The 16,826-nt window shown below is 39.5% G+C and overlaps 1 pseudogene; it reads right to left on the reverse strand.

Moving 5' to 3' along the window:
- Positions 1-1,641: 1,641 nt before the first annotated feature.
- LOC141441496 (solute carrier family 2, facilitated glucose transporter member 6-like) lies at positions 1,642-16,029 on the reverse strand (annotated as a pseudogene).
- Positions 16,030-16,826: the final 797 nt, after the last annotated feature.

Below are 16,826 nucleotides of genomic sequence, written 5' to 3' on the forward strand. Positions count from 1 at the left end.
TTCTATTTGCCATTTTCAATTCATTAGCATTGCAATCGAACTAAGGCACAGCGTTTAGGTATACATATAGTATTTTTCTAATATGTTTTTTTTCATACCAAGCTCAAGCGAGATATGATACGATTTTCTATTCTCGTTCTACTGTACCGACCGGTAAGGGATGCTTGTGTAATCCGCTGCCTTAACTATTACAGTTTCATGTAAATTGCAAAACGTACTTTGGTTATTATTTTTCGATTACATCTAAAAATAACTAAACTTGTACTTTGTCTGTTTAACAATGGCAACATTCAAAGGAGTGACCAGCGTTAAAAAGTCGAGTCTGTAATATAGAATTATAATTTATAAGTTTTTAGAATTTTAATGAACTAAATTGTTTGCCCGTTGTTTTTAGTTTGTTTGTATTATTTCGGCTGAAAGATTTCTTTTTTCAATTTCATGTGTATTAATTCGGTGACAGTATTTGTCGAGTTAAAACGTCATCAGCAATGACGAATTCTGTTTTATAATATTGACTAAGTGACTAATCGTGACAGATGACGATATTTCGTAATGGTAAACGTTATAATGGACATCGCAGCAAGATTTTTTTTATTATTGTTAAAAAAAGTGTCGAAAATGGGAGGAAAGGAAATTATTTTCGTTATGTATCAGTAATCGAATGCTTATTGGGTGAAGAGTATTGCTTATGTGCTTTTAAAAAATTTAGTTTTTTAAATTTCGCGGATATATTCGGATGGAGTTCGTGAATGTTGCTTTTAATGGATATTATCATGCAGAGTTATTAATCAATTAAGATGTCTTTTTAAAGTACGAGTTTTTAAAACAGTTCACAAATAAATAAAAATGAAGTACTGATACTTTTTAATTCACATTTAAACTCGTGTGTGTTTTGATTTGTTTGTTTTTAGATGAAGACATGTTAGTTTATTAAAATAAAACACATTTTTTATATATTAAGTAAAACACCACTATTGTAAACAGGGTTTGAGCCTAGAATTGCTGGTTCGATATTGTTCAAATTCTGATCATTTCGTCATGTACCTAGCGATTGCTAGCAATTGTCAAGTATTTTTAATTTTAGGTACATAAAACTTCCTCCTCGCAATTGATTAATTTATTGCTGTCAGATTCTCGCTCGATGTCCAAGTCGTGATCAAGGCTGGCAATAGTGTATTTGTTTTTATTTTAATTCTAAAATTCACTTGTGAATCAGTTAATTGAATTAAGTGTACCAAAATTGGATAACAGCTTACGATGTGGTGCGACGGCGTCGCGAGGATTCTCTGTAGTTATATATTAAAATAATAAATACAAGTATGTCTTTTATTTTGTCCTTTATAAAGAACATGATATAATTATATGAGCCAAAAGGGGCAATAAGTTATGCATGTTAATTTGGATATATATATACTGAGCGGCAAAAAATCTGGCCCTCAAATGTATGCAGTTATAGGTAATTTTCTATGGAGAGTGGGCCAAATTTTATGCCGCTGAGTATATCTAATAACTTAGTGTCAATTTGCAGTAAACAAACTTTCTTAGATTTACAATATGAAAGTACTCCATTGCGCCCTAACAATATCAGAGTAAAAAAAATTATGTGTCCACCATATTTTTTTAGACATTATAACTTTAAAATGTATGTTGTCCTTTTTAAGAACCTAGACACAATAGCACCTTTACATTACACCTTATGGTACACCTACAAATAATACAAAAGTACTTGTTTTATAAACAAGCTAAAATGTGACCTAATTTATTAAGTACATTTAGAGACGTGAAATACTTCGTATTTCTACTTATATTTCTTAGGTTTCAACTTAAATAAAAATCACATTTCCAAAAGGATTTCAACATTAATTTTATCAGTTTGTGTACGACCCGTATTTGTCGACATGAGGGTTTGAATTATCAATTTATTAAGACGTATATTATTGTCAACGTTTATCGAAACCCAAAAATGCTTTGTTTATCGGAATAACTAAAGTAATTGCTACAAATGCTATACAAAAACTGGCTCCGGTTTCACCCAATACGCCTGTATTTCCGCCAGGCTCTTTCCCTTTGTCTCAGGCACCCACAGTATGGTGTACAGTACGCCCCAGAGCGTCACAGCGGCGAACACGTAGAACACGACGTAAGGCCCGAGGAGTTCGCGACAGGCGTGTAGAAAAGAACAGTCATTGAACTGCAGAAGAATGATAGCGCCATTGATGCTCCTGCCATTCGTGCTCGCATCTAGAAGAATTACACCATGTTTACGCGCTAAAAATAATGTCATCTACTATAGAACACACGCAAGTACAGTCCTTCTGCATTAATTTGTGCCAGAGTGGAGCGTGCAAAAATATCTGACTCGTCCTACCAGCCCTAGAAATAGAGCCGTATAAGATATTAGGGTTCCGTAGCCAAATGGCAAAAAACGGAACCCTTATGTTCGTCCGCCATTTTTTTCCGAAACTAAGAACTATACTGTTGAAACTTGGTAAGTAGATGTATTCTGTGAACCGCATTAAGAATTTCACATAAAAAGAAAAAAAATTTTTTTGGGGCTTCCCCATACATAGAACTGAAACTCAAAATTTTTTTTCATCAACCCATACGTGTGGGGATCTATGGATAGGTTTTCAAAACTGATATTGAGGCTTCTAATATTCTTTTTTTCTAAACTGAATAGTTTGCGCGAGAGACACTTCCAAAAACTAATAAAATATATGATGTACATTACCATGCAAACTTCCACCGAAAATTGGTTTGTACGAGATCTAGTAAGTAGTTTTTTTTAATGTCATAAATCGTAAAGTAAAGAAAACCTATAATATTTTACTTGCTGCTACGGAACCCTTCATGGGCGAGTCCGACTCGCACTTTGCCGCTTTTTTTATGTACACTTTGTTGTTGCACATATATTTATTGTAAAATAGCATTATTAATCACACGTAATCAATTTCGCAGAAAGATATTAATTTTATTAAAAAAATATCTAGGTAGGTACTTTTGTGCTAGACCCAGGTCAGGCTCAGGACCCATTGGGTCATTGGTGCCATTGGGTCCCCTGGATCTGCCCTTGTTAACAGTTTCCATCTGTTGATAAATATAGTGTTAGCTCAGGCATGACCATGGGCACGGTTGCCAGGCCGGCTCTGTACGCCAGGATGCAAAGACTACGGGACCACCATCAATAAGTCACCATTATATCTCGATGAAATTCTCGTTAGCTTTACGCGGATAGCGGGGCCAGTGGCAAAAACGCGGGGTAAAAAGCAGAAAAGCGGGGTGTCTGGCAACACTGGTTGGTAGCGCTGACCATAAACAGTCGCGTTCACAATTAGACGCGGTTCGGTCGCACGTGCAGCGTGCAATGACGCCCTCACGGTCCCACGAAGATCAGCGCCAGCTCTTGAGCGGCATTATGCTGAGGTGGGTCCGTTCGTGAACAGTAACACTGTTGTTTTCTGTCTTACTTCTATGTAATTATTCAGTCACTGTTCCGAATAAATGTATTTTCTTTCCTTTCTTTCAAATTAAGTTGAAGTAGCACTGGGCAGGCCGCATTGCTCGAAGAACAGATAACCGTTGAGGGAGAAAAAGGAGCGTTTGCAGGTCTCTCACAAAGTGGACCTGCCTCTTGCCTAAAACGACTTTCTGCCAATTTTCTCGTGGAAAGCGCTGGTAGTTTAAGATCTCTTTAACTCTTTGCTCTTTGCGGCCTACTTATAGAATTTTTATTTGTTACTAGCTGTTGCCTGCGACTCCTTCCGCGTAGAAGTATGAAAAATAGCTTACGTCCTATTCCCACACCTACCGAATATACACAAAAAATTGCATAAAAATCGGTCAAGCCGTTTCCGAGGAGTTGGTTACAAACATTGTGACCAGAGAATTTTACATAATTTGTTATTTTTGATTTTTCGATCCGACGTGATGATTGCCAGAGTTGCGGGCAGCCGCAGAGCCGGATTAAGCCAGCGCGGGGCCTGTAGCAAATTTTATCATGGGATTTGCTTCGACTTTATATGATACCATCTTGTTTCTTTGACGGCGGTTTCGTGTTGGATTTTATGGTGGCAGTATTGTACATATTGTTTAAAAAAAAAAAACATGCTACTATCAAAATTTTCATTTTTACGATTTAAAAGCATTGGTCCGCGGGGCCCGTAGCATTTGCGACTCTTGCCACGTGGCTAATCCGACACTGGGCAGCCGATAGACTGGGCAGCCGATAGACGTATGTGGCAAGTTGTGTTGTGTAACGCCTATGGGCGCTCTTGGAGGCCTTTGTGATGATGAAGTATATTACCTGGAAGGAGAACACCTCAGCCATGATGACCATGGGCACAGGAGCCAGGCCGGCCCCGTAGGCGAGGATACAGAGGCACACGGCGGCCACGGGCAGCCAGGCGGGGCCGGCAAGTGTCGCGAAGTAGGTCGCCAGCGCCGCCATGCACACCGACACCACGCCAGAACTGCAGCCCAGCGGGATCTGCACGCAAACATGTACTGAGCAATGTTTTGCCATCGTATTTTGTCGGAAAAGTTCGTTATATAGTGAGGTAGTTAATATGTTACCATATGTAGGTACTTTTATTTTTTTCCAGTGCTTTGGTTACACTGTAATGTTGTGAATTTTATTGGATAATAAAATAAAATGTTCTCAGTAGAATCAAAGAAAGAGAAAGTCGGTGTCGCGTCGTTTTAGGAGGTCAAGGGGATGGTTCATAGGAGGGATGAGTGGAAAATATTCCACGACAAGAGTGTAACTCGAGTCTGAAGAAGAAAACTTGAGCCTTTTACACATTTGTCTTGCACATTCCGGCGCCGTCTGACAATAAAGCTTGAAACTAGTTGAAACCCACTGACAGTGCGGCGAAGCGTGGAGGCGGTACCCTCAAAGAGCGCATATAATACCGCGCGGCAAATCGTGGCGTGGTTTTTTATGCGAGATATGCCTACCTATATATCTACCGTTGGGGTAGACGAGTTCTTGAGTGGAGACCACGGATCGGCAAACGTAGCGTAGGACGTCCTCAGACTCGGTGGAGCGATGATCTTCGCAGGGCGGCTGGCAAGAGTTGGATGAGAGTAGCCGGGGATCGTGCTCAGTGGCGTGCCATGGGAGAGGCCTATGTCCAGCAGTGGACGAACATAGGCTGATGATGATGATGATGAACAAGATATGGATTCGGTATAGAGTCTGAAATATATTTTTTTTACCCACCTTTCTCCCAAACTTCTCAATGGACACCGTGGTGAAGAATGATCCAGCCAGCTGCAGCGAACCCATTAACAGCGCGAGCCCGTCGGCGCTCCACGCGGCGCCGGTGCGCGCGAACACGTCCGACGCGTAGTTCATCAGCGCGAAGCACCCGGACAGCGTTTGGAGCGCCATCAGCATCAGCGTCACGCGGAGGGCCGAGAACGTCGCTTTGTCGCGGACTAAAAACAAGATAAAATGGTGAGTTGTAACAAAAATAACGCAATGGCAAGTGAAGTTCTACCATGAAGCAAGGTAGCGGCGTATGCGGCGAACTATTTACTGGGCCAGTAGTAATAATGGCATCGATCAATTTTTCAGTTTCACACTCAAATGGGAAAACCGGCCAACAGCGTGTGGGACACGCCAAAGATAGGGTTCCGTAACCATTACGAAAAAATCAAGTAATATATATAAGTATTTTTCTAATGATTTCGTATTGTGTACGGAATCTTCCAAGTTTAGGTATATTTTATACCTTAGGCTGCTAGGTACTTTTAGGGGCTGTTTCACCATCCATTGATTAGTGTTAACTGACGGTTAAATGTGATGCCGTATCCGTCTATTCGAACCAAACAAATAGAGACGGCTTCACATTTAACCGTCAGTTAACACTAATCAATGGATGGTAAAACAGCCCCTTAAACTAATAATAATTCTCAAGCAATGTTAGCCGTTATAATTTTCCTTGTATTCAACGATATCCCACACAATAAATTTAGTCGAGAAAAAAAATCTCCCCGCTACGTCTATGGGAGGTAAGTACCCTAAAAATAGTTCCTAGATGCAGTAAAATTGATTTCTCCTTTCACCGAAGTTTTCTTCTGGTAATTAAGTACTTAGGAACTATATAGGCATATACATAAACTTCAAAAAAGCGCGACTGTGATTTTAAATGTAGTCAAAACAATTAACGCTTTCACTGCCACCTGGCTTCCACAGGTGCCACCGACGCACACGTGCGTTCAAAATGTATGAATACTTTTGACAGCGGCACTGGGCGAAGTTCCGAAAACGCATATGTGCGTCGCTGGCAGTGAATACGTTAAAACGTGAATAAAGGTATAATTCCTTGTTTATTTTGATATCCAACGGCACTATCTGCTCGGAAATCTAAATTCTCTAGGATTAACTGTGAATGGTGTTATATAAAACTAAGTAAGCAAGCCACGTTCATTCGCTAACACTGGGATTACGCAAAAGCATAATTACCTCCGTTCGCAGTAGGTAGGTACTAACTAGGATAGGAACATTAAACCAACTGGAGCCGTCGGGCAAATGTTACTGTCTTTTCTGTCCACATTAGAATTACCTGTTTAAAACTGGCAACTGTTCAGGGGTCCGGAATAACGGCATAAGAACTTCGTCAAGATGTAATACAGTGGAGTACCTATTAGAAAGTTTTAAACCCAATGCCTTAGTCCAATGCGTGATATTTTCAATCTAATCCGAGTTTTTATGCTTACCAAAAATGTACATTTATAAATTAAATTGAAAACAAACAATTCATTAAACCACTTTTTTATTTATTTCGCAATTAAATAGTTAGCTGGAAAAAATTAACCCATCTGTAAGCTACACATGTTAAAAATATTTAAAAAAAGTTTAAAAAAATATTGTGCGTTAGCAATTAGGTACTGCTCTTCCTCTCACCTCTGACGTCCGATCTAGCTGGCTGTACTAGAAACTTATTGTAAACTAACTATTAATAAATATTATTCAAATCAACCACTAAACAACACAATATTTTAGACTATCACGGTCATTACTAATAACGAGCTGCTCTAAAATCAAGGTACGCGGAACAAAACCCGAATTTAATTCATAAAATTCATAAAACCACTAAAGACCCCACAAAACATCTATTAAATGTTATTGTTAAGGTATTGTTATCCTGTTGGACGCCTTGGCTAATGCTCGAAGTCCTCAGGATATTTTTTTAATAAATAAATAAATTAATTAACTACCATCCTTACAGTAGTAGTCCTAACTGTTAACTGTACCTACTTATATCCTTTTGGCAGGAAGATAGGCCGCGTCGTTGACTTCTCCGGTTGGTTTAATGCTTTAAGTAAACAAATCTCAAAGGTAACTAGTAAGTATGTGCAGTGTAATGAACTCACTATTAATGTATTACCGTAACCAAGTTTATTTCAGTTATTAGCGTGTTTGTATTAAACTAAGTCGTTCGCGTCAACAAAGTGTCATCTTTAGAATTGTTATTCTCAACCGTGATGTCACAGATTTATCTCAAATATTAAGTACCTACCTAGGGTAGAAGTTCCGGTTTTGGCCAGTTGACATTTGAAGTAATAGTGAGTTTTCAAAAGTATATACTGAAACGAATAAAGTTTGTACCTAATGTTTTATTACTATAAATTTATTTCAAACGTATATTTGAACAATAAATGGCCGGAAACGGTAGGTACAGTGGCCACAAACGGTACTTCTGTCCTAGGTAGGTACAGATTTTACCCTCGGCGCCGCACGCGTAAATTAACCAATAGATCTAGCAGTTGAATTAAATTTCCAGAATTTTACTGAATGGAATGGGTATTCCCATGGGATACAAAGTATAATGAATGTGTTATTCTCAACGGTTAGATGCCTACGTACAAAATTCATATAAATCCATTCATCCGTTTGAATGTAGATGAGTAAACAAAAATTCCTGTGGAATTATCGTGGTCTTCATTGAGTTTGCATTAAAAACAACCGTCCCAAAATTCATGACTAACTCTAAACCCTGTGCTTGAGATTTTATCTCGATCCCATGGGAATATCTGTATAAAAACAAGCCTTTGTGCTATTCCAAACGACTAGCTATCTACATAACAGGGGGGGACGCTCGATTTTTATGAAAATTTGCACTTTAAAGTTGAATATTTCGCAAACAAATGACTGAATCGAAAAATCGTCTTAGCAACCCCCTAATGGTTTTAAAAGACCTATCCAACGATACCCCACAATATAGGGTTAGTCGAGAAAAAAAAACACCCCCCCCCAGACAGACAGACAGACATGGCGAAACTATAAGGGTTCCGTTTTTGCCATTTTGGCTCCGGAACCCTAAAAATTTACGTTGCTGAGGTGTAGATGTATAATAGGAATTGTGTGTTCTATGTTCTATGCCACGCTACTTTTGCAATTATGTACAAAAAAATTACACATACAATTGAAAGTTATTAAACAATAACGCTTTATGTTAAACATTGTAATGTAATGAAGATTCAAAAGGATTGAAAAAAAAAAACTAATTTTATTTACTTATAGTATTTTTAAAATAATTACTAAGGTTCGTGGTTTTCATATTTAGCACACTATAAGACGAAGGCGAATCTAAAAGGTACTTACAGTTATAAAACTTTATCGTATTAGTTAAACGAGTATAAAGTTTTCATTTATATGTTTATTTAGTTTAAATTTTACTTTTAAAGCTTATCTAAAACCGTATCTTCTCTAAAAAAAAACCGGCCAAGAGCGAGTCGGACTCGCGCACGAAGGGTTCCGAACATCGACTTTATAACCAACTGCATGGTTTGGTTATAAAGTCGATGGTTCCGTACCATTTACACAACATCCATTAGACATTAAATATTTATATTTTTCTGTTTTTAGTATTTTTTGCTATAGCAGCCACAGTTATACATAATCTGTGAAAATCATCATGATAAATCGGTTCATGAGATACAGCCTGGTGACAGACGGACGGACGGAGAGCGAAGTCTTAGTAATAGGGTTTCTGTTTTTACCCTTTGCAAGCTCGATCGGCGAGGTACTAAACTTACTTATACTGGTTAGAGTGACTTGCGGCATCTCGTCGAACCTCCGCTGCTCGTCCTTCAGTTTCTCGACCTCGTCCAGCACCACTTTGTCTCCCCGGTTCAGGGTCCGCAGCCATGCTATCGTGGTCGCTGCTCTCTGAAAACGGCAGGCTCTCATAATGTGTTCTAAGTCTAAGCCGGTGCATATCTAGTCGCATAATTTTGGCAAGTCGTAATGTTATGTTTGTCAGCATTTTTGTTCGTCATAACTTTTTTCCCGCCGAAACCCCAATTTTCTGAAATTTTTAAATGGCCAACCTATAGAAAACTATAGGTTAGGTAAGGTTTGTTTTAAAACAATTATGAACAACTAGTCGTTGCCCGCGACTCCGTCCGCGTAGTATTCGTTTATCGCTATCGATAAAACTATCTGTATACAGAATATCATCCAAATCGGTTCAGCGGTTTAGAAGTGATTGAGTAACAAACATCCAAACATCTTCACATTTATAATATTAGTAGGAAGTGGGATTAATGGATTCAGAGAAAAAAAGAGTCCCCGTGTGGTGTCAGGTTAGAATTACACCTCTCCATTTCTTCCGTGGATGTCGTAAGAGGCGACTGAGGATATAGGTTAAGGAACCTGTCACTATTGTACCGTTTTGTCAAACTTGAACCTAAAATTGCTTAAAGTGGTTTCGTGTGCTCTGCCTACTCCATTTGGGAATACAGGCGTGATGTTTGTGTGTGTGTGTGTGTGTGTGTGCGAGAAAAAAAGAGGTAGGTACCTATGGCAAACAATAGATGCATTATGACAAACAATACATTCTTACTTTCAATAAATTATGCGAGCGGATATGGACCCGTTCTAAGCGATGCTTGACGAAGTGCGTCTCTGCTAAACTTTATGTGTAACCAGTCTGAGACCGGTGGTTTATATGCTTAAATGCCTTTGATCAAGACTCACCTTCTCCCGCCCATTCTTCAGCAAATAATTAGGAGATTCAGGCATAAAACTAAACAGCACGACGTGCACCGCCGCGACGCTCAGATAGACAGCTTGGTTCTGTCCGTAGGGCAGGAACATGCCGACTGCGTAGACGAATATCACCCCAAGCTTGCAGATAGTCATGGTAAGGGAAGCCAGGGCTCCCCGCCAGGCGTCTTCGGCTATCTCTTTCACGTAGACGGGGACGACGACGAAGCATCCCGCAGCTGCCAGGCCCGCTACGGCCCGGGCTGTGATAAGCGCAGGCGCCGATACTGCTGTTAGCTTGATGACCCATGAGATCTGAAAGAATAATGGAGTTAAAGGCGTAGCTAAGCACATAAATAAATATCACGGGACAATTCACACTAATTGACCTAGTCTCAAAGTAAGCTTAGCAAAGCTTGTGTTATGGGTACTAAGCAACGGATAAATATAATTATATAGATAGATACATACTTGAATACATATTAAACACCCAAGACCCGAGAACAAACATTCGTATTTTTCATACACATATCTGCCCCGACACGGGATTCGAAATGTAATACACTCATAACTCAACATTTGGGGCCGAAATTTAAGTTATGTATGACTGTGTTATATATATTTATTATATGCCTATAACATAGTATACAATAACCTCGAAATGTAAGTTATGACAGAAGGCTAGGCCGTGCATTGCAGGGTCCTTACGGTCAGGGGATCCTTACTCCTTAGTCCCTAACCAGCCTATCTTTAATCCAGCAGATTATTGACACAGTTGCTTTTTGACGATTTTACAAGACCTTGTGTATTTGTAAAAGTGCCATACAATAATTCTATTAGATGAACAATATTATGAATAAAAAAATAAACTTAGGGGCTGTTTTACCACTTGTCGACTAACTTTAAGTGACGGATATCAGTGACATCATCTCTGTTTGTTTTGTCCGAATAAACAAAGACGGTATTACTTTTATCTGACACTTAAAGTTAGTCGGCAAATGGTGAAACAGGCCCTAAGACTAGTTTATGTACTAATGTCTCGAACAAAAGATCGGTTTTCTTTTCCTTTCTCATATCATATGAATCTTCAGGAAACCAAGAAAACTGACGAATCCGGAGTGACATTAACATTCTGGGTTCTGTACATGAACCGCCAGAACGGGACAAAAAAACGACACAGAGCAGGATGGCGCTCTACAACACCATTTTGACACGTTTCTCCCAAACAACGCATTATTTTCTCGGGATTTTAAAAGCAATTTGATTCTTTGAATCGCGAAAACTTGAGAAAATATGATATTAGGTGTGTACATTTTGTATATTGAGCAAAATAAAATCACAAGTTCGAATTTCGAGCCAAAAACGAGCGATCTATTATTTATGCCAGCGTTGCCATACAGGGAAAAGAAATCTATTCATTATCCTGCATTGCAGTCTGTAAAGCTCTTTACCCATTCATTGCCGCGCGACAGATTACGCTGGCTTAGAGTCATGAAATTTGGTATATAGATAGCTGGATGTCTGAAATAACACAGGCTTACTTTTATTCCAATATTCCCACGGTATTGTTGTTCTTAACACAACACCTCAATGAAGATTACGATATAAATTTTGGGATTTCCTACAGGAATTTTGTAACTAATTCAATGAGGGCTATCGTTTTTTGTCTTTCTAGATGGCGCCACTGTTGCGTGAGGTGTTAAGTGTGGCTTTCAAAGTATGTTATTACGGGCGTGAAAACAAAGTTTAGATTAAAATCATATTTAATACACCTTAAAACCGTACCATTAAAATATCGAGCAACCACAGTGTTGCGTAGTCCCGTTTTGTTTGGAAAAAAGGGAGGACAAAAGTTTCCGAAAGACAAAATTGTCTCCAAACACAGACATTCATTGCCCCGTAACGCATAGTTGCCATAATTAATTTCAGGTCATGCAAAATATTCACAAAATTATTCTAATTCTAAATAAACCCTTTTTGCAGGTGGTAGGACCTTGTGCAAGGTCCGCCCGGATTGCTACCACCATCTTGCTCGCTAATCCTGCCGTGAAGCAGCAGTGCTTGCACTCTTGTGTTTCGGCGTGGAGAGTAAGACAGCCGGTGAAATTACTGGCACTTGAGGTATCCGATCGTAGGCCTCTAGTTGGCAACGTATCTGCAATACCCCTGTGTTGCAGATGTTTATGGGCGGTGGTGATCTCTTACCATCAGGAGACCCACTTGCTCGTTTGCCATCCAGTCGAATAATAAAAAAAAAAAAACCCGCGTAGCTCACCCAAAAACTATGAGATTTGACATTTCGGAGACCTCACGCTACACTAGCACCTCTAGCGGCGAATTCATAACGCGATAGCCCTCATTGCACCTAACTACCAGATCGAATAGTTACGCGTGCGAAGCCGCGGGTAAAATAGTAAGTTATAACAATGACAAATTAAAGGCAGCTTGTGTTTAACGGAACTCTACGTGCATTACGTAGAGCAGATTGCATTAGTAATTTAATAATGCTAATTGTAATATAAAAATGTGTTGTTCACTTGTCCTTGTGTGCGTTAACAAGTGTGCTAGTCCAACAATTAGGCACGCAGTTCTGGTACGTGCTTAAAGTAAATGTTTGTTTCTGATGGTACGCAAAGTCGTCACTCATAGTTTGATGTTTTATCGAGGCCTTAGGTGCTCATGACAAGGATGGTTTTGAATATTTTTAAGCACCATGTAGGTACGTTCTCTATTCAGAGCGTACATGGTGCTTAAAAATGTTTGGTAGGTACAGTCAAGGGCATAAATATATGTACGTTACCACGGCGTCAAAAATATCTGTACACCTTTATACCGCTAACCGTAAGGTCGATGTATACATATATTTGACGCTATGGCTGTATAGATATTTATGTCCTCGACTGTACAACCCGGAAAGGTTTCCAGATTGCTTATTTAGGATTCGCATGTCAAGCCAACGTGTATTTCTATTGAACAGATCTTTGACTGGATGTATATAGACCTATTTTTATGCAGATACTCGTCCTCCTCCACTTCCACATAAAACACCATAATTATGTTACACAAGGTAATAATAATCCCAGCCTATATACGTCCCACTGCTGGGCACAGGCCTCCTCTCAGAATGAGAGGGCTTGGGCCGTAGTTCCCACGCGGGCCCAGTGCGGATTGGGAACTTCACACACACCATTGAATTGCTTCGCAGGTTTGTGCAGGTTGCCTCACGATGTTTTCCTTCACCGTAAAGCTCGTGGTAAATTTCAAATGTAATTTCGCACATGAATTCGAAAAACTCAGAGGTGCGAGCCGGGTTTGAACCCACGATCCTCTGCTTGAGAGCCATAGTCTAACCACTCGGCCACCACGGCTATTATTTATTATGTTACTCAAGGTACTAAATAAATAAAATACTATACCTACACAAGACAACAGCGACACAGCAATAATGCAGATCTTCCTCCCGAATCTGTCCGAAGAGTAGCTGAAGAATGGTATCCCGCAAATGGCGGCGAGAGGCAGTGCCGCCGCCATCCAAGAGATGGCGCTGTCTGACACGGAGAGTTTGAGGTGTCGCGCCATGGGCGAGAGCCAGCCAATTTGTATGCCATATGTGAATGTTGGGATCGTTGCTGCAATAAATTAACTGTAGTTTACTGTCTGCGTAAATGTGCAAGTGCAGGCGCGGTTGCAGCCTGAAATTTTGGAGGGGGTCACTAATAATAATACATCGCGGCTAGGGACAAAAAAATATTTTTTATTTTAATTTTGTAAATTATTAAATTTTTCAATTTGACGTATACGATTTGGGGAGGGGGTCATGTCCTCTCCCTTCGGACCGCGCCTGTGCAAGTGTGAGATACGTCTGTTAGCGAGCGGGAGACTGCATTTTATAGGCTGAGGTTCCGTTAAAGAAGGGAATGCAATCTCAAGTCGAGATCTCGCGAGGTTAGAAATTACAATCTCAGTATTTTCGAGATCTCGGGTAGCTTCGGAAAAAATATGTTTTTTTTTCTTATTTTTTATTCGACTGGATGGCAAACGAGCAATTGGGTCTCCTGATGGTAAGAGATCACCACCGCCCATAAACATCTGCAACACCAGGGGTATTGCAGATGCGTTGCCAACCTATAGGCCTAAGGTGGGATACCTCAAGTGCCAGTAATTTCACCGGCTGTCTTACTCTCCACAAACACTGCTGCTTCACGGCAGGATTAGCGAGCAAGATGGTGGTAAAAAAATAAATAATGTATGTTTAAATCGGATATAGTTAAACAGCGATGTAAACAGCAAAGATTATGAGGTTAATTAAGATATTAGGTTAGTCGAAAGAAATAAATATTTGTTATTGCACGGGTGGAAAGTTACTGTATGGCGCGAGTGCCTATATTGAAATCCGAGCAAACGAAGGATTCTTAGATTGGACCACGAGCGAAGTGGTTCAAAAGAAGAATTCTGAGCGAAGCCGAGGATTTCAAAGCATGAGATGTTATGTTTAACATCTCGTGCTCGTACCTTACCTACGATCGCTTAGGTACTACTTTAATTACATACAGTCGAGCGAAACACATATTTTTTCACCTCACTGCAGTGACAATTATAGTATTAAATAATTAAAATTATAAGGTTCCGCTAGTAAATAAAGCGGTGCTGAGAGGAGAAATACCTACGACGACCGTAATTGGGAATATGCATGGAACATGAATTGTCTCATAAATAAGTAGGTAACTTAACGTGATACAAAACTGGAAAATAAAACGCGTGACATAAAATTCATTAATGTCTGTTGAAAAATAAGGAAGATGCGAGCGAATGAAATTTTGCATTTTATCGCTGGGGACCAAAGTTCAATCCAAATAAAAATAATTGAAAACTGCATTTTTTTAAATGTTTTTTTGCGTCTGACAACACAACCCACCGACGCACATATGTGTTTTCGGAACTTCGCCCAGTGCCGCTGTCACAATTATCCATACATTTTGAACGCACATGTGCGTCGGTGGCACCTGAGGAAGTTAAGTGGCAGTGAATGCGTTAAAAATGCAGTAAATTATTAATGCCGAACATCACAACTAAAGATCATAGTGTGGGCATACATGTCAATACTTAAATCAGAAAAATCTAAATTTGTTGAAAACTGTCACTTTTATCAAGCTATTTCTTATTTATTTGGTAGATGACTTTCCCACCTATCTTCCCCTTAAGCAGTACATACTACGGGAGTTACGGGACCCCCTGTATACCTACTGTTTATTTAGAATTTTTAACGGATAACTAAACTTTTGGAAGATCCCGATCTGAATAGTCAAAAACCTAAAACCTAGTGAAAATCGAGTTTACGTTGTCGAAAAAATTAGTTTCAAATAAATAAATATAAATAACAACGCCAGTTTTGCGACCGTTAGTGTAAAATTTCCCGTTAAACTCCGTTAAGTAGGTGATGCAAGCAACGCAACGCAACCCACCCACTCTACTCTACGGTGACCCAGTAGGGAACTTGCGTGTAAAACAAATATTAGGATAAATATTTACTTAAGTACAGATAAAGTGAAAAATGTATTTCCATCGGGAAAAGTCCGATCTCAATCGGAATACAGCGGCAACTGATTGTCAATTACGGTATTAAATGAGTGACATTTTCATATCCATTAATATTTTTAGTGTCAAATGTCAACTTTTTATTTAGTGGCAAATGTCAAAATAGCTGTATGATGGGTACTGATGCTAATTGAAAAAGCACGATAAATAGGATGATTTCTGATAAAATACGATGGAAAACCACTATGGAATGCACTGCACCTGTAAATGACTTTTCATCACTTAAGCTCTGAAAGTAGGTTGCATTTAACTTGAAATCCGTGTTGTAAATTCGATTTACATCTTTAGGGATGTAAGTAAATTTAAAAATCGAATGGTGCTCCTTTGTATTCACGAATTGGTAAACAAGGAGATTGTGATGCGCAATACTTACCCCCAAACCTCCATGCTGGCATAATGCTGCTGGCCAGTGCTGACTGAATGTGCCTAAGCCAAAGAGCGCGAGGCCATTAAAAAAAAGAGGGTTTGGCGCGATAAATTTTCTTCGGCTCTGTTACAAATTGCGTATACATTTATAATGGTTTTTCTTTATTTCCTCGCATTTGTGATGAAAAGTAGTGTGCAAGTCGAGTGTAAATGATCAATTACACCCGCGAACTATAAGAAAACTTGCTCGCTTTGCTCGCTCGTGCGCCTAAATATCTTGGTGTTGTTATTGATCAACAACCCTTGTTTATCAATCTACTATTAATGTAGGTATTTATTAACTACCATGTCAAATCTGCGCCTCGCGAGAAACTTCGCATACATACTATAATTAGTGATTTTAAGAACAACACATTATACAGGCGACGGGTGTGGCTCGTGGCACGGGCCCGCGACGGACGTATTTACATGGCGGTGTATGACGCCGTCACACGACGGCGGCGGCGAGGCGCGGGTCGGGTCGTGCGTCCATATACCGCCATGTAAATACGTCCGTCGCGGCCCACACACGACCCCATCATCTGTGTGTTGGCTTTAGGTACAAGGAACCCTTAGAGTTTTGTGTTAAATTTCCGCCATAATGTGTTTTATTTTGAATTACTCGCTGAAACATTCGCGTACTAAATTGCATAAGAAATGAATAAAACTTTCAATCTGTAAGAGAAGTAACGATTTTTTACAGTGCGCTGTAGCTCTTTTATCGGCTAGATGCTCGTAGCTTAGTTGGTAATTCACGATTTTTTGTTGATTGCTTTAACGTTCGGTAACACGTATTCAAAATTTTATTCGAAAAACTGGTCGAGGTGTG

The sequence above is a fragment of the Choristoneura fumiferana genome, chromosome 24 (assembly GCF_025370935.1).
Source record: "Choristoneura fumiferana chromosome 24, NRCan_CFum_1, whole genome shotgun sequence".
NCBI classification, from domain to species: domain Eukaryota; kingdom Metazoa; phylum Arthropoda; class Insecta; order Lepidoptera; family Tortricidae; genus Choristoneura; species Choristoneura fumiferana.